Source organism: Carlito syrichta, unplaced genomic scaffold (assembly GCF_000164805.1).
Source record: "Carlito syrichta isolate Samal-C Ts95f unplaced genomic scaffold, Tarsius_syrichta-2.0.1 Scaffold301691, whole genome shotgun sequence".
NCBI lineage: Eukaryota > Metazoa > Chordata > Mammalia > Primates > Tarsiidae > Carlito > Carlito syrichta.
In genome coordinates this window covers 603,215-628,076 of record NW_007245787.1, presented here as the reverse complement: position 1 = coordinate 628,076, position 24,862 = coordinate 603,215, and positions in this window count along the sequence as shown.

Sequence of the window (24,862 nt, the reverse complement as noted above, 5' to 3'; positions counted from 1 at the left end):
AATGGGGTCTTGCTATGTTGCCCAGGTGGGTCTCAAACCCCTGGCCTCCAGAGAGCCTCCCACTTTGGCCTCCCAAAATGCTGGGATGACAGGCGTGAGTCTCCATACCTGGCAAAATTTTAAAAATTGTTTTGTGCAGATGGGGTCCCACTGTGTGGCCCAGGCTGGAGGGGAGGGGCATGAACATGGCTCACAGCAGGCTCGACCTCCTAGGCTCAGGTGATCCTCCCTTCTCAGCCTCCCAAGTAGCTGGGACTACAGGTGTGCACCATCATACCCAGCTAACTTTTGTATTAGCAAGAGAAGGTGGTCTTGCTATATTGCTCAGGCTAGACTCAAATTCCTGGCCTCAAGCAATCCTCCTGCCTAGGCCTTCCAAAATGCTGGTTAAGCTTTTTTCATTATTTTGTACAGATGGGGTCTCACTGTGTGGCCCAGGATAGAGGGCAGGGGCACGATCACGGCTCTATGCAGCCTTCATCTCCTGGGATCAGGCGATCCTCCCTCCTCCACCTCCCGAGTTGCTAGGATGCCAGGCTCCACCACCAGGTCCAACTAATTCGTTTTATTTTTATTTTTGTAGACATGGGGTCTTGCTATGTGGCCCAGGCTGGCCTTAAATGCCTGCTCTCCAGCAATCTTTCCACCATAGCCTCCCAGAGTGCTGAGATGACACATGCCATCCGGCAATCACACAAAACTCCATAAATCATGTTTTTCTTAATATTTATTTTCTCAGTCTGGCACGGTAGCTCAGCCGATCATCTCAGGTCTCTGGGAGGCCGAGGCGAGAGGATTGCCTGACGACATGGATTTGAGACCAGCCTGAGCAACTTGACGAGACCTTGTCTCAACAACAAATAAAAAAATTAGCCAGGTGTGGTGGTACACATCTGTGCCTACAGCAACTTGGGAGGCTGCAGAGGGAGGACTGCCTGAGCCCAGCAGGTAATGGTTGTGGTGGCCATGAGTAGCGTGCCTTGCACTCCAGCCTGGGCAACACAATGAGACCCCAGCTCAAAAAATAAGAGAAAACAATAATAATAATAACGACAAAGAATCACCTGAGCCCAGGAGTTAAAGACCAGCCTGGACAGTACAGCAAGACTCCACCTCTACAATAAATAAAAAAAATGTCCCAGACATAGTGGTTATGCCTGACATGCTCGTGACTGAGGAGTTTGAGTCAGGGGACTTCTGAAGCCACAGGTGAAAACTACAGTGGCCATGAGCAGTGTGCTTCTGTGCTCCAGTCAGGGCAACACTGTGGGATTCCAACTCAAAAAAAAAAAAAAAAAGCCCATAAAGGAAGTCATCCTGTCTCTGTCTCACCATGAAGTATATTAGAGGCTGTGTGGGAGACCCGAGACAAGTACCAGAAAGGGGTCAGGCTGGCTGTTCCATGGTCAGGAGAAACATGGAGCCCAGAAACGTGGAGAGGAAGAGAGCCATCATCAGGAGCTCCATGGAGCAGCCCGGGCACCAGGGACAAGCTGAGAGAAAGGGGGACCCAGGGATGAGCTGAGTTTGTGGCCAGCAGGGGCAACATAGCAAGACCTATGTCTTCAAAAAATAAAAAATAAAAATTGTTTGTCGGGCATGCTGCTGGTGCCTGTCATCCCAATGAACTGGGAGGTCGAGGTGGGAGGAAGGCCTGAGCCCAGGAGGTTGAGGCTGTGGTGAGCCGTGATCATGCCCCTCCCTCCAGTCTAGGCCACACAGCAAGACCCCAAATCAAAAAAAAAAAAAAAAAAAAAACCAAGAAAAAGAAAAAAGATTTTGTAGGAGAAATATGCATTCCAAGGGGTCTTCCACAAGGATGAGATTAGAAAAAGCAAATTCGGGAGGATGGGCATGGAGGCTCACACCAGTGACTTTAGCACTTTGAGAGGCCGAGGAGGGAGGATCGGTGGAGGCCAGGAGTATGAGGCTGGCCTGGGGAATCTAGCAAGACCCTGTCTCTACAAAAGTAATAAAAACAAATTAAGGGTGGGATTCATTCAGGGATCCAGGGAACTGAAGTCATGATCATGTGAGATTGACTCACAGGGACATTATTCTGCCCATCACATGGGAATAGGACGTGGACGTCTCTGGGTACATTATTCTCTTACATGAGGATTGGGGTGTGGACATCTTGGGGATATCATTCTCTCTACATCATGGAATTGGGACAAGGACACCTTTGGGGACATTATTCTGTCTGTCATGTGGAACTGAGACTTGGACGAATTTGTGGACATTATTCCATTTCCCCCGTGGAGGGGACGTGGCTGCCTATGGAGACTTTATTGTTTATACCACACGGGATGAGGACATGGACAACGTTGGGGCCATTATTCTGTCCACCCCATGGGATTAGGAGATAGATGTCCCTCAGGGTCTCAAGATGGTCACCATGTGTCAATTGTTCTCATTTCTTTTACTTTAAAAATCAGAGTGTATTTTGAGGAATGAAATCAGAAATAAGAAATCAGGTATTTTTCTTAGAGTAACTATTTTTCGGGGTTGTGTGTGTGTATTTGTGTGTGTTGTAAGTCTTACCACTGAATTTATGCAACAGTGAATAAGGGTAATTTTTTAAAAAGAGGAATAAAAAAGGTTAGTAATTCCATAGAATGAAATAGAGGAACTTTGAAGTATTGAAATCCATCTTTGACTCCAATAATAATTATTATTTTTATAGTAACAAATTAGTAAAAATTTAAAAATAAGCAAGACCCATTTCAGAGTTCTTCTCTTTGATATCTTTTTTTTGGAGTAGGTCTCACTGTATGGGCTAGGCTGGAGTGCAGGAACACGACTGTGGCTCATCACAGTCTCCACCTCTTGGGCTCAGGCGATCCTCCTGCCTCAACCTCCCAAATAGCTGGAAGTACAAGCTCGCACCTCCACACCTGGCGAATTTTTTTAAAGTTGTTTGTTTTTTTTTTTTTTATAAAGACGAGGGTTTTGCTATGTGGCCCAGGCTGGTCTAGAACTCCTGGTTTCCAGTAATTCTCCCACCTCATCCTTCCAAATAGCTGGAACTACAAGCACGCACCATCACGGCCTGCGAAATTTTTTTAAACTTTTCTTTTGTAGAGAAAAGTAGTGCTATGTGGCCCAGGCTGGTCTCGAACGCCTTGCTTCCTCCAGCGATCCTTCCAAAAGGCTGCACACTGTGTGTTTTTCACGGTAAAACATTCCAGAAGAGTGTCAAACTTCAGGGATCATCAGCGGTTTTTTTTCTTTTGTTTTGCGCGCGGCGGGGGGGGGGGCGGTGATGGACAGGCCATGCTCAGAGTGTTTTTAGAGCAGGGAGTCGCCTTGAGGATGACCCTATCATGGTGCCTCCTGTCCTTGGACCTCGATCAGGAATCACAGAAGGTCCAAACCCCAGAGCGAATCCCAAGAGAAACCGTGGGCTTCAGCTGGTAACAATGTATTCATGTTGTCTCCGAGGTTGCAACAATGTAACCAGCAGCTGTCAATCATTCGAGAACCCGTGCCTGGTAGTGAGGGAGCCCTGAGCGCTTTTAAAGTCATTTTTCTGGAAACAAAAAACTGTTTTAACAAATTCAATAATAATAAAGACTTAGCCCAGGCATGGTGGCTCCTGCTTGTGGGGCCCCAGAGTTTTGGAAGGCCCAGGCAGGAGGATTCCAGATGGCTGCGAATTCGAGACCAGACGGGGCCACACTGCAAAACTCTATCTCAGTAAAATTAAAATTAAATTAATAAAATATAATAAAAATTAGCCAGACATAGTGCCTTCTGCCTATCATGCAGCACTTTGGGAGTCTGAGGCAGGAGGATCACGGGAGGCCAGGATTTGGAGACCAGCCTGGGCCACATAGCAAAACGCTGTCTCTACAAAATAATAAAGTAACATAAAATAAAATTAAAAAGTGAAGTAAAATTAAGTGAAAATAAAATAAAATAAAATAATTAGTCAGACTTAGTGGTTCTTGCCTGTCATCACAGCACTTTGGGAGGGAAGGTGGGTGGATTCCTGATGGCTGAGTGTTCGAGACCAGACAGGGCCACATTGCAAAACTCTGTCTCAGTATAATTAAAATAAAATGAAATAAAATAAAATAAAAATTAGCCAGACATAGTGCCTTCTGCCTGTCATCCTAGCACTTTGGGAGTCTGAGACGGGGGATTCACTGGAGGTCAGGATTTCCAGACCAGTCTGGGCCACACAGCAAAATGCTGTCTCTACAGAAAAATAAAGTACAGAAAAATAAAATAAAACAGTTAAGTGAAGTGAAATGAAATGAAATACAATAAAATAATTAGTCAGAATTAGTGGTTCCTGCCTGTCATCTCAGCACTTAGGGAGGTCTAGGCGAGAGGATGACAGAGGTCAGAGTTCGAGAACAGCCCAGGCAACATAGCAAACCCTGTCTCTACAAAACAAAGGATAATATAAAATAAGATAAGATGAAATGAAATAATTATCCAGACATAGTGGCTCCTACCTGTTATCCAGCACTTTGGGAGGCCGAGGCAAAAGGGTCACTGGAGGCCAGGAGTCAGAAAACAGCCTGGGCCACATAGCAAAATCCTGTCTCTACAAAATAAAATAATTAGCCATACATAGTGACTTCTGCCTGTCATCCCAACACTTTGAGAGGCTGAGGTTAGAGGATTGCTGGAGCCCAGGAGTTCAACACTAGCCTGGGCAACATAGCAAGATCCCATAGCTACAAAAAATTGAAAACACTCACCGAGCATGGTGGTGCACAACTGTAGTCTCACGTACTTGGGAGGGTCGCTTGAGGTCAGAAGGTAGAGGCTGCAGGGAGTTATGAGTGCATCACCACACTCCAGCCTGGGCAATGGAGGGAGAAGTTGCTTTTAAAATAATAATAATAATAAAATTAAAACATAAAAATTGAAAATTAGAGAAGTCCCATTCATTGCTGTTTCTCTTTGACAACCTTTTTTTTTGAGTTGGGGTCTTACTGTGTGGGCCAGGCTGGAGGGCAGGGGCATGATCACAGCTTCCCGCAGCCTTGACCTCCTTGGCTCTGGTGATCCTCCCACCTCAGCCTCCCAAATACCTGGGATGACAGTCGCCACCACACCTGGCTGATTTGTGTATGTGTGTGTGTGTAGAGATGGGGTCTCACTATGTTGCCCAGGCTGGTCTCAACATTCTGGGTTCAAGTGATCCTCCCTCGTTAGCTTCCCAGGTATCTGGGATTACAAGCATGTGCCACCAGGCCTGGCTAATTTTTATTTTTTATTTTCCAGAGCGGTCTCAGTTGCCCAGGCTAGTCTCAACCTCCTGGCCCCAAGCAATTCTCCCACCTCAGCCTGCCAGAGGGCTGGTATTACAGGTGTGACCCTCCCACACCCTGCTATTTTTTTTTTAAGAGATAGGGTCTTGCTATGTTGCCCAGGCTGGTCTCAACTTCCTGGCCTCAAGTGATCCTCCTGCCTCAGCCTCCCAAAATGCTGGAATGACATGCGTGAGCCTCCATGTCCGTCATTTTTTGTAAAAAGCCTTCTTTTTTTCAGCTTTGTTTTCTGGGTTGCTCCTGGAATCACCCGCCTGCGGCCTCAGGGGGAGGTGTGTGCTGTGGCATCCATGAGTCCGTGGCCAGTTTCTGGTTCAGTTTCTTCTGATGGAGCAAGTCACACGCTTTCTTCTCTTTCTCATTATGATGGGGCAAAACCCAAACACTTCTTTAAACTAAATTTAAAAAAATATAAACCCCAGCCGGGCCTGGAGGTCTACATCTGTCTTCCCAGCCCTTAGGGAGGCCGAGGAGGGAGAATCGCTGGAGGCCAGGAGATGGAGGCTGTGGTGAGCCTGGGGCACATAGCAAGAGCCCATCTGGACAAAAAATATAAAAAACAGTAGGGCATGGTGGTGCCTGTCATCCCTGGACTTTGGGAGGTGAGGCGGGAGGATTGCAGGAGGCCAGGAGTTCCAGACCAGCCTGGGAAACATAGCAAACCCTGTCTCTACAAAATAAAATAGCAAAATAAATTTAATTTAATTTAATTTAAATCAAATAATGAGCCAGACATAGTGGTTCCCGCCTGTCCTTCCAGCATTTTGGGAGCCCGAGGAGGGAAGATCGCTGGACGCCAGGAGTTGGAGACCAGCCTGGGCAACATAGCAAAACCCTATATCAACAGTAAATTTAAAACAATAGTCAGGCATGGTGGTGCACAACTGTAGTCTCACCTACTTGGGAGGCTGAGGCAGGAGGGTTGCTTGAGGCCAGAAGGTGGAGGCTGTAGAAAGTTGAGCACACCACTGTACTCCAGCCTGGGAAATGGAGGGAGAAGCGGCCTTTAAAATAATAATAATGATGATAATAATAACAATAACTGTTAGGAGTCAGCCTTGGAGACCCACCTGATTGACAGGGTCCTGGTAGGCCGAAGATCCCAGGCCGCAGGGCGAGCCCAGGAAGCTGAGACCCTTCTGTCTTCCACCTTTACTGTTGGTACGGCCGAAGAATTCTGTGCAGTCATGGAAGAAGAAAACAACACGTTTATGTGAAACACTCACAGCTAACCTGGGAATGTCATGGTTCATTTTTCCATTTCCCACTATGCCGTTTGGCCTTTTCTAACATATGCAAGGGTTAAACTCTGAAGCACATCAAGAATGCTTTCTTTCACTTGGTTGTAAGTTACTAGATATTGCTTGAGTAAAAAATGATGTAAGTATATTCACTCCTTATTTGATTTAGAATTATGCAGTTTAGTGTTTAGACATAAGGTTTTTTAGAAGCACAAGTTTATAGTAAGTTTATTATGAATTCATTATAAGTTTTAATACTTATCTAGGAGTTATGTAGGTGATTTATAACACTGTTTTCACAGATTTAGGATGAAGATTAATCGTTAAGGTTTTTACTTAATTCAAGAGTTAAAATTTTAAGTTAACGTTTATAGAGTGGGTTTTCACTGAATTCATAATATACTAATTGGATACTTTTGTGATAAATTAACTAAATACAGAAAACAACCTTGGGGGCCTGGGAAACATCACTAAAAACTTCTTTTGAACTTTCCTTAGAAATAAACACTGCAGGATAAGAGAAAAGTAATGAAGACACCTGGACAAGAGAGGCGATTACGAAGCTTTGAAGGTCATAGAAGCCCCAGAGAGAAAACTCCTGATACATGGAGAAATGTGTACTTGGAAACTTTCTTGAGACATTTCAAGGACTGTAATTTGGGACTTTGGACTAAAACTATCATTTTTGGCTTTATGAAAAAGATTCATTGACTGAAAGCAGATAGTGTTCTTGGCTTGTTTGTTGCTTCTAAGACTGCTAGATGGTGGTAACTTTTTTTTTAAAAATAACGTACGTGAAGGAATTTTCTTTGTCTTGCCCCTTTACGAATGGTATAAAAGCTTTCTGTTAACTAACATTAAATGACATCTGTCCTGCAAGCAGGTGTTCAAGTATATCATTTCATCATAAGTTCTTTCTTTCACCTATTCCGTCTCTCCTTCAAGAAACTTCACACCTGGCAGGAGCAGGACTCCAGCAAATAACAATGAATTTAAAACATAAAAATTTAAAACTAGGTAAGTTCCATTTCAGAACTGTTTCTCTTTGATGCCTCTTTTTTTTTGAGTTGGTGTCTTACTGTGTGGGCCAGGCTGAAGGGCAGGGGCATGATCACAGCTTACTGAAGCCTCAACCTCCTGGGCTCTATCAATCCTCTCGCCTCAGTCTCCCAAATAGCTGGAATTACAGTTGCCTCCACACCTGGTTGATTTTTAAAATTTTTTTAAAAAATCTCACTATTTTGCCCAGGCTGGTCTCAACATCCGGTTGGTCTCAGCATCCTTGCCTCAAGTGGTCCTCCCGTCTCAGCCTCCCAAGTATTGGGATTACAACCATGTGTCACCAAGCCCTGATAATTTTTTTTATTTTGTAGACAGGGTCTCACTCTATTGCCCAGGCTGGTCTCAACCTCCTGGCCTCAGGCTATGCTCCCACCTTGGCCTCCCAAAGTGCTGGGATGACAGGCATGAGCCTCCACACCTGCCCTCTTTGACATCTTTTTGTGTGTATGTCGGGGTCTCACTGTGTGGCCCAGGCTGGAGGCAGGGACATGATCATGGTTCACTGCAGCCTCAAACTCCTGGGTTCAGGCAATCCTACTGCTTCAGCCTCCCTAATAACTGATGACAGGTGTCCACCACTAGCCATGACTACCTTTTAAATTTAACGTAGAATGGGGTCTTGCTATGTTGCCCAGGCTGGTCTCAAAACCCTGACCTCCAGAGACCCTCCTACCTTGGCCTTCCAAAATGCTGGAAAGACAGGTATGTGTCCCCATACATGGCTAATTTGTAAAAATTGTTTTGTCTGGATGGGGTCTCACTGTGTGGCCCAAGCTGGAGGGCAGGGGCATGATCATGGCTAACGGCAGCCTCGACCTCCTGGGCTCAGGCAATTCTCTCCCCTCAGCCTCATGAGTAGCTGGGTTGATAGGAGTGCATCATCACACCCAGCTAATATTTGTATTTTTTGTAGAGATAGGGGTCTGGCTATGTTGTCCAGGCTGGTCACAAATTCCTGGCCTCAAGCGATCCCCCTGCCTTGACCTGCCTAAATGCTGGCTAATTTTTAAAAACTATTTTGTACAGAATTGGTGTCACTATGTGGCCCAGGCTGGAGGGCAGGGGCACGATCGTGGCTCTATGCAGCCTTCACCTCCTGGGATCAGGCAATCCTCCCTCCTCCACCTCCCAAGTTGCTGGGATGCCAGGCTCCACCACCATGTCCGACTAATTCGTTTTATTTTTATTTTTGTAGACATGGGGTCTTGCTATGTGGCCGAGGCTGGCCTTAAACACCTGCCCTCCAACCATCCTCCCGCCACAGTCTCCCAGAGTGCTGAGATGACACATGTCATCCGGCAATCACACAAAACTCCACAAATCATGTTTTTCTTAACATTTATTTTCTTGGCCGGGCACGATGGCTCAGCCTGTCATCCCAGCTCTCTGGGAGCCTGAGGCGAGAGAAATGCCTATACCCATGCGTTCAAGACACGCCCGGGCAACTTGGTGGGACCTTGTCTCCACAATAAATTTTTAAAAATAGCTGGGTGTGGTGGCATGTACTTGTGGTTCCAGCTACTTGGGAGGCTGAGGAGGGACGATTGCCCAAGCCCAGAAGGTGGAGGCTGCGGTGGCCATGAGTAGCGTGCCCCTGCACTCCAACCTGGGCAGCACAGTGAGACCCCAACTCAAAAAATAAGTAAAACAATAATAATAATAACAAAGAATCACCTGAGCCCAGGAGGTGGAGACCAGCCTGGGCAATACAGCAAGACCTCACCTCTACAGTAAATCAAAAATTCACCAGGTGTGTTGGTTATGCCTGTCGCCCTGGTGACTGGGAAGGCTGAGGCGGGAGGATCTCTGAGCCCAGCAGGTGGAGGATGCAGTGGCTGCGAGCAGAATGCCCCTGCACTCCAGCCTGGGCAACACAGTAAGACCCCAGTTCAATCAATCAATCAATCAATAAAGCATGCCTTATCCTTTCTCGCACAAAGTATGTTAGAGGCTGGATGAGAGAACTGGGAAAATTCTCTTTATTCAATGCAGCCCAGGAAAGACAGAAGACAGGACACCTGGGTCTACATGGGGGTCCCTGAAAGCAGGCCGCACCCTTGCTTACCCAGCTGTTCCAGGGTCTGGAGAAACATGGAGTTCAGCGACGTGGAGAGGAAGAGAGCTGGCATCAGGAACCACATGGGGCAGCCCAGTGACCTGGGACAAGCTGAGAGAGGAAAAGGGAACCAGGGACAAGCTGAGTTTGAGGCCAGCCTGGGCAACATGGCAAGACCCCATGTCCACAAAAAAAAATTAAAATTAAAATAATTTTGGGGTATGGTGGTGTCACCTGTCATCCCAAGGCCTTGGGAGCCCACAGTGGGAGGATCACCTGAGCCAAGGAGGTCGAGGCTCTGGTGAGCCACGATCATGCCCCTGCCCTCTAGCTTAGGCCTCGCAGCAAGACCCTGAATCAATATTTGAAAACATAAAGATTTTAGGAGAAAACGAACCTGCAGAGGGGTTTCCCCAAGGATGAGATTAGGAAAAACAAATTCGGAGGCCCAGTGAGGAGACTTGCATCAGTGACCTCGATGTTTTGGAAGGTTGAAGAAGGAGAATCAATGGAGGCCAGGAGTTTGTGGTCACCCTGGGCAATCTTGCAAGGCCCTGTCTCTACAAAAACAAAAACAAACAAACAAACAAAAAATCCAGGGTGGAGTTCTTTCAGGGACCCTGGGAATTGAAGTCATGGTCATCTGAGGATGGCTCACAGGTATATGATCCTATCCACCCAGTGGGATTGGGACATGGACGTCCTGGGGACACTAATCTGTCTATACCATGGGATGAGGATGTGAACGCCTTTGGGAAAATTATTCTGTGCACAACTCGGGATAAGGACATGGACATGGTTGGGGATGATTATTCTGTTCACCCCATGGGATTAGGACGTGGATGTCCTGCAGGGTCTCAAGAGGGTCACCCTGTGTCAATTATTCTCATTCCTTTTCCATTCTTCTAAAAATTAGAGTTTGTTTGAGGAATGAAATCAGAAATAATAAATCCAGTATTTTTTATAGTAACTATCTTTCTGATTGTGTGTGTGTGTGTGTGGTACCTCTTAAAGCTTGTTTTTTAAAACAGTTAATAGGGGTAAGTTAAAAATATATAAGAGGAAGAAAAAACAGGAGTAATTCCACAGAATGGCATAGAGGAATCTAGGAGATTAGAACCCATCATAGCCTATAATTATTATTATTATAGTTACAAATTAGTAAAAATTTAAAAATAAGCAAGTCCCATTTTGGAGTTCTTCTCTTTTATATCTTTTTTTTGTTTTTGAGTGAGGTCTCACTGCGTGGGCCAGGTTGAAATGCAGTGATGCCATTATGGCTCATCACAGCCTCCACCTCTTGTGTTTAGGCGATCCTCCCACCTCAGCCTCCCAAATACCTGGAACTACAAGCACACACCACCACTCCTGGAAAAATTTTTAAAACTTTTTTTATAGAGACGAGGTCTCGCTATGTGGCCCAGTCTGGCTCGAACTCCTGGTCTCCAGTGATCCTCCTGCCTCAGTCTCCCAAATAGCTGGAGCTATAAGCATGAACCACCACACCTGGCAAATTTTTAAAAACATTTTTTTTATAGAGATGGGGTCTTGCTATGTGGCCCTTGCTGTTCTCAAACTCCTGGCCTCCAGTGATCATCCCGCCTCAGCCTCCCAAATAGCTGAAACCAAAAGCACACACCACCACGTGAAGCGAATTTTTTTGAAACTTTTTTTTTTTTTTTTAGAGATGGAGTCCCGCTATGTGACCCAGGCTGGTCTCAAACTCCTGACCTCCCTCCAGCAATCCTCCCACCTCAGCCTTCCAAAAGGCTGCACTCTGTGTGATTTCCATGGTAGAACATTCCAGAAGAGTATAAAGCTTCAGGAGTCCTCAGAGATTTTTGGGGGGAGGGCAATGAAGAGGCCAACCTTAGAGGGCTTTTAGAGCAGGGAGTCCCCTCGAGGATGACCCTATCATGGTGGCCTCCCATCCTTGGACCTTAGTCCAGATCCACGGAATGTCCAACCCCCAAAGGGAATCCCAAGGGAAACCATCGACTTCAGCTGGTAACAATGTGTGCATGTTACTGCTGGTGTTGCCACAATGTAACCAGCAGCTGTCAATCATCCAAGAACCGGAGCCAGGAGTGAAGGAGCCCTGAGGGCTTTCAAAGTCATTTTTCTGGAAACGAAAAACTGCTCTAAAAAATAATAATAATAAAGACAGGCAGGCCATGGTGGCTCCTGCCTCTGGGGTCCCAGGGCTTTGGGAGGCCCAGGCAGAAGAATCGCTGGAGGCTGGGAGTTTGAGACCAGCCAGGGTCACATAGCAAAACGGTGTTTCTACAAAATTATAACGTAAAATAAAATAAAATAAAATAATTAGCCAGACTTCATAGTTCCTGTCTGTTATCCGCACTTTGGGAGGCCAAAACGGAAGATGGCTTGAGGTCGGGAGATCGAAACTTACCTGGGCCACATAGCAAAATCCTGCCTCTACAAAATAATTAAATAAAATAAAATAAAATAAAATAATTAGCCAGACATAGTGGTTCCTGCCTGTCATTCCAGCACTTTGGGAGGCCACAGCAAGAGGATTGCTTGAGGCCAGGAGTTAGAGGCCAGCCGAGGCAGCATATAAAACCCTGTCTCTACAAAATAATAAAGTAAAATAAAATAAATTAAATTAAATTAAAATAATTAGCCAGGCATAGTGGCTCCTGTCTGTCAGTCCAACATTTTGGGAGGCCAAGGTGGGAGGATCGCTGGAGGCCAGGAATTGGAGACCAGCCTGGGCCACATAGCAAAACCCTGTCTCTACAAAATAAAATAATAAAATAAAATAATTAGTCAGACGTAGTGGCTTCTGCCTGTCATCCCAGTACTTTGGGAGGCCAAGGCAGGAGGATTGCTGGAGCCCAAGAGTTTGAGATCAGCCTGGGCAACATAGTGACATGCCACCTATACAAAAAAAAAAAAAAAAAAATAGCAGAACGCGGTGGCACGTGCTTGTAGTCCCAGCTACTTGGGAGGCCGAGGCAGGAGGAGCACTTAAGGCCAGGAGGTAAAGTCCAGTCAGGATGTCGAGACTAGCCTGGGCTACATAATGAGACCATGTCGGAAAAATAAATATTAGCCAGGCCTGGTGACATGTGCATGTACTCAGCACTTTGGGAGGCCAAGGCAGGACTAATTATTTTATTTTATTTATCTTTTTTTTTTAAAGTCTTCTGTTTTTCAGCTTTGTTTTCTCAGTTCCTCCTTGAATCACCCACCCGTGGCCTCAGGGGAAGGCATGTGCCGTGGCTTCCATGAGTTCATGGCCAGTTCCCCATTCCGTTTTCTTTGATGAAGCAAGCCACATGCTTTTTTCTCTTTTCCATCATGACAGGGCAAAACCCAAACACTTCTTTAAACTGAACTTTAAAAAAATACAAACCCCGGTCAGGCACGGAGGCTCACGTCTGTCATCCCAGTCCTTTGGGAGGCCGAGGCGGGAGGATCGTGGGAGGCCAGGAGGTCGAGACCAGCCTGGGCAACATAGTAAGAACCCCATCTGAACAAAAAATATACAAATGAGCCGGGAGAGGGTGCCTGTCATCCCATTCCTTTGGGAGGCCAAGGTGGGAGGATCACTGGTGCCAGGGGTTCGATACCAGCCTGGGTAACATAGCAAGACTCCACCTCTACAAAAAAATTTTTTTAAAAATTAGTCCAGCGTGGTGGTGCCTGCAATCCCAGTTACTTGGGAGACAGATATGGGAGAATTGCCTGAGCCCAGGAGGTGGAGGCTGTGGTGAGCTATGATCGTGTCCCTGCCCTCCAGTCTGGGCCACAAAGCAAGACTCCTTCTTGACAAGAAATATATAAATGAGCCAGGTTTTGCATCCCTTCTCGATAAAAAGCCTCAAACACCTAGCCATAGAAGGAATATACCTCAAAATAGTAAGTATCATCTATGATAAACCCACTGTCAGCATATTGCTAAATGGACAGAAACTGGAAACATTTCCCCTGAAAACTGGAACAAGACAAGGCTGCCCACTCTCTCCCTTCTTGTTCAACATTGTGTTGGAAGTCCTAAGTAGGGCAATTAGACAAGAGAAGGAAATCAGGGTTATCCAAATAGGAATAGAGGAAGTCAAGTTATCCCTCTTTGCTGATCATATAATCCTATACCTTGAAAATCCAAGAGAATCTGTCAAATACCTGCTTGCACTGATAAAGGACTTTGGTAAAGTCTCGGGGTGCAAAATAAATGTGCAAAAGACAGTTGCATTCCTATACACCAACAACAAGCAGGCAGAGACCCAAATTAAAAGCACAATCCCATTCACAATAGGTACACAAAAATGAAATACTTCGGCATCTTCCTAACCAGAGAAGTGAAAGACCTTTACAATGAGAACAGCAAAATACTGCTCAAAGAAATCCAAGAAGATACAAACAAATGGAAAAATATTCCATGCTCATGGATAGGAAGAATCAATATTGTTAAGATGTCCATTCTACCAAAGGCAATCTATAGATTCAACACAATACCCATTAGATAACCAACATCATTCTTCTCAGACCTGGAAATGACAATACAGAAATTTATATGGAAACAAACAACCACAAATAGCCAAAACAATCCTTAGCCAAAGAAACAAAGCAGAAGGCATCACACTTCCAGGCTTCAAACTTTACTATAAGGCTACGATAACCAAAACAGCCTGGTATTGGTATGGAACAAGATAGAGATTCTGGAAGCAAAACCTCGATTTCTCAACCAACACATCTTTGACAAGCTTCCAACAACAACCACTGGAGAGAGGAGAACCTATTCGGTAAATGGTGCTAGGAAAACTGGCTGATCACATGCAGGAGATTGAAACAGGACCCCTACCTATAACCATACACAAAAATTAGCTCTAAATGGATCAAAGACCTAAATGCAAAGCTTCAAACTATAAAAACCTTAGAAAATGCAGGAAACACCCTGATGGAAATTGGAACTGGCACCCAATCCTGATCAAAACACCAACTGCCCATGCCATTAGAGATAAGATAGACAAGAGGGACCTCATCAAACTGAAAAGCTTCTGCAGAGCCAAAGAAACCATCAAGAGAGCAGGGAGACAGCTCACAGAATGGGAAAAAATATTTGCCAACTGTCATAGCATCCAGGATCTACAAGGAACTCAAACATGCTGAAAAGAAAAAAGCAAACTGCCCATTAAAAACAAGGCAAAAGACATGAATAAACACTACTCACAAGAAGATATATGAGCAACAAACAGACATGAAAAAATGCTCAGCCTCACTCATCATCAGAGAAATGCAAATCAAAACCACATTGAGAGACCACCTAATCCAAGTAAGAATGACCATCATTAATAAAATAAACAACGACAGAAGCTGGGGAGGATGTGGAGAAAAAGGAATGCTTCTACACTGCTGGTGGGAGTGCAAACTAGTGCAACCTCTTTGGAAAGACCTAGAAATTGACCCAGCAATCTCCCTATTGGGATATACCTGGAAGAACACAAATCATTCTGCAAAAAAGATACTCGCACACACATGTTTACTGCAGCACTATTCACAATAGCAAAAACATGGAACCAACCATACTGCTCATCAAAACAGTACTTGATTTTTTTAAAATGTGGTACTTATTCATAATGAAATATTATGCAGCCAAACAGAAGGACAAACATATGGACTTTGCAGCAACTTGGATGGATTTAGAATCTATCGTTCTCAGTGATCTATCACAGAAACAAAGAATAGAGTACCATATGTTCTCACTCATAAGCGGACCTTGAACAATTATCATAATACTATAAGAAAGGGATTGGCAGTAGTGGGAAACTGCCAAGGGAGGAGGGGCACAACTCATCAACAAGGGTACCTTCATAATGAACATTTGTATACCTAACCCTGAATTGTACCCCACATCTTTAAAATAAAAAATTTAAAAAACTATGAATTACATGTTATCTTTGTGCAGAGCTCCTGCTAATCTCTGTATAATTCCAATTTTAGTATATGTGCTGCCAAAGAAAGCATTAGATATTATGACTTAAAACAAAAAACATTACCAATTTTATCAGGGAATAGCAATACTTTTATGGAAATATTGCTTCTTTTTGATTACTTGTGAGTTTGTTCAAGTGCTTATTTGTCATTTGCGTTTGACTATGTCTGACCCTGCAGTAGAGCACCTTAGAGTGCGTCTTGATGTAGAGTTCTTTCACATGTGACTATTTCCCAATAAACCTGTGAGACTCTCATTTTATAATCTTCCACTCTGGCCAAGCACAAAGTCCTTGGCACCAATTTCTGATGCCCTTTCTGCAGCATTCTCCCCTCACTATGCTATTTCTCTCACCAACTAAAAAGTAACTTCCTTGCAGGAAGGGAACACATTTTATATTTGCCCTCATACCTTCTCTATGTCTGGCACACAGTATGTGCTTTATAAAAATTCGCTGTTAGCCGGGCTTGGTGGCTCAGCCTCTAATCCCGCGCCTTTGGGAGGCTGAGGTGAGTGGATTGCCTGAGCCTGCGGGTTTGAGACCCACCTGGGCAAGCAAGATCTCATCTCTACAATAAATCAAAAAATTAGCCGGGCGTGGTAGTGCACGCCTGTAGTTCCAGCTACTTGGAAGGCTGAGGTGGAAGGATCGCCAGAGCCCAGCAGGTCGAGGCTGCAGTGGCCGGGAGCAGCCACTGCACTCCAGTCTGGGTGACAAAATGAGACTCCAACTCAAAAAAAAAAAAAAAATTCACTCTTTATGAAAATGCAGTCCAATTTGTAACTACAGTGTTTACCTAGTCTTAAGTAGGAAAACTACTCTTTTATCTTTGAGAAGGGGAAAACCCCACCCCAATACATTTAGCTGAATTAAGTATCACAGTTGCCACATCTGATCTTTGCAATGATTTTTTTTTTTTAGCAGAATTATCTGGCTGTCAGGAAAAGGAAGACATCAGATTGATCTATCTACTCCCTGCTGTCTCAAAATGACCTGAAGGTGTCCTTCCTTTGGGCTTCTGAGAAATAGATGATTATATAAGAATATTTAAATGCATTTATTTAATTCTCTCTGGTGGTTATATATCAACATATTTCCCTTCTCAAAGATAAAAGAGTCGTTTTCCTGCTTAAGACTAGATAAACACTGTAGTTACAAACTGGACTGCATTTTCATCAAGAGCAAATTTTTATAAAGCACATATTGTGTGCCAGGCATAGAGAAGGTATGAGGGCAAAGGGAAAATATAAAATGTGTTCCCTTCCTGCAAGGAAGTTAGTTTTTAGTTGGTGAGAGAAATAGCATAGTGAGGGGAGAATGCTGCAGAAAGGGCATCAGAAATTGGTGTCCTAGTCCCATCAGAAATTGGTGTTCTCGTTTGGCATGTATTAAAAATAATGCTAAGTGTTTTAGAGAGAATAACATTAAATTTGGAATCCAGCTGACAGTAAATTCAAATGTTGTAAAGAACAACATATTTGTCTCTGGTGAAGAAAACTGAAAGTAATTTTAGGTACCAGAAAAGGACTGGAGAACAAGACTAACAGTAAAAATGGCAGTAGATGAAAAAGATAATTGTTGAATATAAAGCATTCAAAATGACTCATTTGTGTAACAGAGCATTATATTATGTTGATTAATTTTTACCCTTTTATGTAATGGCTATGGATTTTAATGGATGGTATAAAAATGTCAGTAATGTCATTAGTATTAATGATAATAGTAATAGTTGTTATTTATTATTTACTACATTCACACACACACACACACACACACACACACACACAAAGAAATTGTTGTTCTAACTTACTGCGTCACCTTGGGGAAATCCCTTCACCTCACTGGTTTTGTTTCTTTACCTGGGAAATCAAGAACATGAGATTATGTTTGTAACATCCTCCCAACTGCATCATTCTGTGAGTTACAAGTTATAATAGATTTTTAAAAGATGGGGTTTGTCAGAGAGAATCAGACTCCTAAGAGGTTATTGCCAGGCAGTGAGAGATGGGCCAGACAACACAGGAGAGTTTAAAGTGGGGAAGAGGACAAATCCAGTTGAAGCAATTGGTGGGGAGAAGGAGAATTTGTAGAGATTGGAGTCTGAGTTGGACCTTGGCAGGAGAGGGTTTGGTAGTTGGAGAGATAGTGTGAAAAACAACATAGGGGAAACAGCATGACCAAAGAACAAATCCAAAGGTGGGAAAGTGCAAGACAAACTCTTGGAGCCATGAATGGAGCAGTTTGGCTATAGCAGAGTGTCAGTGCAAATACCCATTGAGACCTCACTCTAAGAATGAAATGATTATGAAAAGGACCTTGGCAGTTCACCTGCAGAGCTCTAGGTCCTGATGCAAGGAGGGTGTCCCCTGTGCACCTATGACTGGATGGGATTATCAAGAAAACGAGAGAGTGCTGTGGTTTACTAGCAAGTGCTGTGCGCTAGGATAAGAGTGAGGTGGGAGGGCTCACTGTAACGTGTGTCTATCATTCCAGTCATAGGTCCTAAGATAACTTGGAAGTTTTTTAACAAGGTCAGCACTAAGTAGTGTTTTCGGGTCACTCACCTGTGTGAAACAGATTAAGTTGGAGAAAGAAGAGACTGGAGGAAGAAACGTGTTAGGAATTTACCGTGGTATTCAAGGCCTCATGCCTAGCTTGGGTTACTGGTAATGGACACGAAGAAGAAGATATGGCCACAAGAGATGGTTTTAGGAAATGGCCAATATGGTGGCTCAGCCTGTAATCCCGCGCCTTTGGGAGGCTGAGGTGAGTGGATTGCCTGAGCCCGCGGGTTCGAGATCCGCCTGAGCAACTTGGCGAGACCTCATCTCTACAATAAATCAAAAAAATCAGCCGGGCGTGGTAGCGCGTGGCTGTAATTCCAGCTACTCGGAAGGCTGAGGCGGAAGGATCGCCAGAGCCCAGTGGGTCGAGGCTGCGGTGGCCAGGAGAGGCCACTGCACTCCAGTCTGGGCAACAGAGTGAGACTCCAACTCAAAAAAACAAAAAAACAAACAAAAAAAAGAAATTCCCTGAAGGAAGTGGCGATGCTGGCCCGGGAGGTGGGAGAGTGGAGGAGAGTGTCCACCCAGCACACTGTAGACAATGGAAGCACAGAACGGGAAAGGGAAAAGGAGGGCAAACACTTCTTCTGAGTTAGGAGGGCAGCAGAAACATTAAAAAGTTCCAAATAGAGGAAAGGGAGTTTATGCTTTTGTCTTTTTCTTTCTTTTCAGTAAAACATGGTGCGGTGGGAAACAATCTACTGTTGCGGTTAAGGACATGCATTTCACAGCCAGACAGAATGATTTTTAGTCATTGAGTTTTAGTTATTGGCTCCAATAATAATGGAATATATATTACTTTTAAATAAAAATTACTTTAAACCTCTTTAAGTGTCAGCTCCCTCATCCATAAGTAGAAATATGCCTATTTACTAGAGTCAGTATGAGGATATTTGCCTGGGGCAGAGGAAAGACAATAAATACCAGCTATCAGTAATACTATACTTTTTATTTCCATATATTTACAGGTACTGAGAGTAGAAGGGGTCAGCCTTGTGTTTGGAGGCTAAAAACTGGTGAAAATCAGACAACTGGGAAAGGGAGCCATTTTGTGATCAAATATCTTAAGCCTCCCGATTCTCCTTTGTTTTTTTCTTTAAAATTTTCTATTATAGAAATTTCCAAGCAAACACTAAAACAGAAAGAATTACATAATGAATCCCTTTGCACTTATCACCCAGTTTCTACATTTTGCCAATTTTATTTCTTTTTATGTTTTATAGACTTATTTTAAAAGAACATGGGAGTTCAATTCCCAGCAGTGTATAAACGAGCTATTTTTAGTAAGCATCCCACTAAAGTTTAAAAAGAAAAATTGCTGTACGAAATTAAGAGGGAAGAAGACATTGAAAATACATCAGAGATTGGCAAGAAAGAGAGGGCTTCTCAGAGGAAAAATACTAAGTGAAAGTAAGAATCAGAGACGTAAGCAGAAAACTGAAACTAGCTTTCACCTTGAGGATTTTAACTTAACCCAGATGAACTTGACCTATTTTTAATGATTTCTGTGGACATATGGGACAGAACTTAAAACCAAGAATCCACACAAGGTGGGAGTATAATAAAAGATTCCCACTCTTCCACATTTAAGCTGGGTTCTCATAGGGCTACATCCTTAGTGCAAACTAGAAATAGCCAACTTTTCCAGGCAGCAATAAAGAAAACTGCTTGCCTCAAATCTTGATACTGAGTGAAGTAGAAAAAAAATTCATGAGAATGTATAATCACAATATGCACTTTCAATAGGTTCTCAGCCCCCAAACAGTACTATCAGAGTACTTTGGAAAAAGAAAAATCCTCAGAGTTAGACTTTAAAGTGGTCTTGGGTTGGTAATGCCCTCAGGCTCCTGGCAGGTACACATATATATTCTCCCTGGAGAAAAACATCTTAAATTCAGGCCTCCAAGAATTCCTACAAAATTCCAAGAAATATGAACTCACCATCAAAAACCACAACACCAGCAAACAAGCAACCACGAATGACAGCTAACAGAAGAAAACACACACCAGACACCAGAATAACAACCATAAAGACTGTATGTATGTATGTAGCCAGGTATTTTGGCATGCACAATAAAGTCCTAGCCACTAGGGAGGCTGAAGCAGGAGGATCACTTGAGTTCAAGGCTGCCGTGAACTATGTGGCACCACTGCGCTCTAGCCTGGGTGACAGAGTGAGAACCAGTCTCTAAAATAAATAAATAAATAAATAAATAAATAAATAAATAATAAGCAAGACAACTGAAACTGAGGGAAGTTAAGTAACTCACCTAAGGTTAGAGTCCTATAAGTGTCACAGCCACAGTTTGAAACCAGATCTATCAGATGCCAAAGCCTTTTATTTTTTTAAAAGATAATACTTAATGCACTATGCATATATCTCCCCCAAGCTTTGCCAAACTTTATCATGTTTGCTTCATATTTTTATACATAAATAAAATATTTAGTAAATAAAACTGAAGCCCCATTTGTAACCCTGCCTCATCCCATTTCCGTCCTATGAACCCCCAAAGTTCACAATGCTTGTGCATGCTTTTGTAATTCTTCTGCAACTTTCTTTTCCTTAACACTATGTCTCTGAGATTTATATATGTTGATACATGTAACTCATCCAGTTTATTTATTTTAGCTATTGTATAATTTTCTGTTGTTTGAAAAATCTACCACAATTCATTAATGCACTTTCCCAGTAAGGGAAACTGAGGTTTCAAAATGTACCACTCTGGGCGTTTCTTACAGAGGGCAGGAAGATTAGATACAGCTGAAGGGCCTTCCAAAGTTGCACAGTTCTATGCTCCCACTAACTGTGCATCGGAGTTTCCTCAACTCCACATTCTTGACAATGCTCATTATTGTTAGATGTTTTTATTTTTGCCCATATTATGGGTATGAAATTGTATCTCATCGTATAAATTTGCGTTTTCCCAAGTGACTTGCCTGCTGAAATCTTTTGCTTATTTTGCTATTGGCCTGTTTGCCTTTTTTCTTACTGATTTGTGGAAGTTCTCTTGTATATTCTGTATACCAATTCTTTGCCAGTAAGAGGTGCTGTGAATGTCTTTTCCCACTCCGTGGTTTTTGTTTTTTGTTTTTTGTTTTGAGTTGGAGTCTCACTCTGTCGCCCAGACTGGAGTGCAGTGGCTGCTCCTGGCCACCACAGCCTCGACCTGCTGGGCTCCGGCGATCCTTCCACCTCAGCCTTCCAAGTAGCTGGAGCTACAGGCATGCACTACCATTCCCGGCTCATTTTGATTTATTGTAGAGATGAGGTCTTGCCAAGTTGCCCAGGCGGATCTCGAACCCGCGGGCTCAGGAAATCCTCTCACCTCAGCCTCCCAAAGGCGCGGGATTACAGGCTGAGCCACCAAGCCCGGCTATTCCGTGGTTTTTCTTTTCATTTTGTAAAGGTATCTTTTGATGTACCTAAGTTTTCAACTTGACACTATCTATTAATTTTCCCTTTTATGGTTTGTTCCTTATATGTCTTGCTTAAAAAGCATTTCTCAATTCAAAGTCATAAAGATACTCTTCTATATTTCATTCTAGATGTTTTAACTTTGCTTTCCATATTTAGATTTTTAGTCCATCTGGAATGTATGTTTGTGTTTGATGTGAAATAGGGATCTAATTTTATTTTATGCTATATGGGTAACCAAGAACCCATCCTTTCTCCACTGATTTGACACGTAATTTCAATGAAGAAAAGGAAAATGATTCAAACTCACCAACAATCTGGACTGTTATCAGAAAGTGGATGAAATGTTTACCAACTAAGCCCACTAGAACTGAACTGAAAACACAGTTGGACAACCCGCATTAGGCTTTGGAAACTGAGCAAACTGGTGCTTTAAATCATGGGAATGTCTTTAGTTCTTTTGCAGCAGACTTGCTCTCCATTTCAGAAAGTCAAGCTTTCTTGACCACTCACAGGCACAGCTGTTTGACACAGTCATCATGCCTTTCCCATTTTCCCTGATGCCACTTCCATCAATTTACTCTTTTAAAAATCCCTTCTTGAATATATGCATGTTATTCACCTTTGTGCTCCCACATGCCACTTATTCTGCTCAATGCATACTCTCCAGAAAATGTTTCTTGCATGAATATTAAATGAATCAATTCCTTTCTTTCTATATCCATCCAGAGATTGCAATGCTTAGAAAATCCATTAAGCAGAAAACAGGCAGTCACGTAATATATGCTGGAACATATAGCCCCCTTAGTAAAAGCTGTAAATAGGAGCAGGAACATTGTGGGAAATATTTTTGTTTCACCTATTTGATGACCAAGAACCAGACAGTGGGGACAGAAGGCTCCATTTCAGTTTCTAAAGTCTCATAGGAGTGACTGGCACACAGCTGAGAACATGGGAAGGGTAATTGCTAATTCAATATCAGTCAATAAAATGATAACGACTGTGTTTTATGCAACAGCTGGCTTCTAGTAAGAGCTACATAAGCTGTTGTTTATCATTGTAGCAATTGTATTTATATGCCAGGTACTTAAAAATAGAGAGGAATAAGACAAGTACCTTCACAAAAGTGATTGGCGTAGGGCAGTCAGGCTTTGAGGAAAGAAGAACAGAATGGGAAGGGGATAGGAGGTTCGTTTTTGTAGAATAGGTGAAATTTCCGCATGTGTGTAAACTGCGGGGATGGAATCAGTGAAGAGGGAATGACAAAATCTAAGAGAATCAGAATACAAGTAATGCAGAAAGATTCCTGTTGAAGTGGTAAGGCATGTGATCAAGAGCTCAGGTGGAGTAGTTACACTTGGAAAGCAGGGAGACTTCTCCGAAACGATGGGCAAAGATTCCAGGATGCTAAGGTGGATTTAAGATTTGCTAGGCTTGTCCTATGTAACCTGAATTCTACTGACGTGGACAAGGAAACAGCCACAACAGAGAAAAAATACTTTGGAGTCAAACAGGCCCACGTTACCTCCTGTTTCACCACTTATAGTTCTAAGATCCTTGGTCAAGTTTCTTGATGTCGCGCATCTTTTTTTCATTACTTATAAAATGAAGATAAAATAAAAGCATGGATATTGAGGTTCACATAAAATGCACATAATTGGTCCTGGTACTACTGGGGGGTGCGTGAGTCCAAGAGTTTCAAGGCTGTAGTATGCCATGAATATGCCTGTGATTAGCCATTGTCTTCCAGTCTGGGCAACAGAGCAAGACCCCTTCTCCAATAAACAAATATCATATTTTTAATGCATACAATCACACGTAATTATTTAATGCATGCAATACACATCTCACGATGTTGGGCACATAATAAGTACCCTATGAATGGTAGTAATGACTAACATAAGCTAAAAAAAATAGCTAGACTAAATTCTGACCAAGTGAGTTTACAAATTTCTTAATAAGAACCTCTTGGACCCCTTTGTCTGCCTCAGAATTTTTCTCTATTTAAACAAATTCCAAATAAGACTTATTACCACTCTACAAATGTCTTCTCTATTCACTTATTCAACTAATATTAAGCAAAAAACTTTGAAAGGCAGGTATTTAAAAGAAGTTTTCAAGAATAAAAAAATTTAGAAAATATATTCATAAAATAGTTACATTTATATTATTGGATATTATTCATTTGGATTATCTATGTAATGAAATATATGATGCTATAGATTACTGTCTGTATTACATATTTTATTAAAATCAGATAAAGTATGTGTAATACTTATAGATTCATTTTTAACATGAAATTTCCAAATTTAAAATATGTTTGGTTGGGTTTTCTTTGACAATTTTAAAGAGTAGAACATGATTGATTTTCTTATTAAATAAAATCAACATTTAAAGATATGGCATGATAGAACCACCCAATCTCTATTTTATCAACATTTAAAAATAATAGCAGACAAGGGCTCACAATACAAATGCAATAATCCCCTGCTTCCCCTCCCTCCCTTGACTCTCATCTCCAGAGACAAGCACTAGTGATCATTTGTTTATGGTCTTTTGGGCATCACCATCATATCTTTGCTATACTTTCTCAAACTATTTTTTCTTTAATTTTTGCCTTTGAAAAGTAATTTTATTTCTTTAATACAAATTTTATTTCTTTCATACAAAATAATTAAATAGCAAAAACTAATTTTAAAACCTATTCAAGCTCATTTAAAGTATACTCAGTTTCTGAATAGCGTGTATCTATAATAAACAAATTCTCTTTAACATATGGCATAATTTAAATAGCGGTGCATGACTCTAAATGGTCAAGAAGTTCAAATCAACAAATATGGTCCAGGGTATGTGAACTTACATATTCTCACAAGGCTCTTTGTATTCTTTAGTAAAGTGTACGATTCTCCTTCTGATTACTCTTTATTGACGTGCCGATGACCCAGAGCAGAGGTTGACAGGTAACATAAATGAGTGGAGGGGTCGGGATGTAAGGAAAATCATCAATTGCCAGACTTATACTCACACTTTCTTACTTTTACTGAGCTGAAGTGCAAGCATGCACCCCATTCAGAGTCACATGTTTAAACAGGGAGAGCGAGTCTCTCTCTTCTAGGATACTAGGGAGATTTCAGGTTTGTTGTGAGCATTCTTTGTTCAGGGCTGAGATTCCCCCTCCTTTCTTGACAAGATATCCAAGCAAGCCCTTGTTCTGGCAACTTGCTTTGCTCTCAGATAACATTGAGAGGCGGGTGCTGTAATGGGCTGACTCTT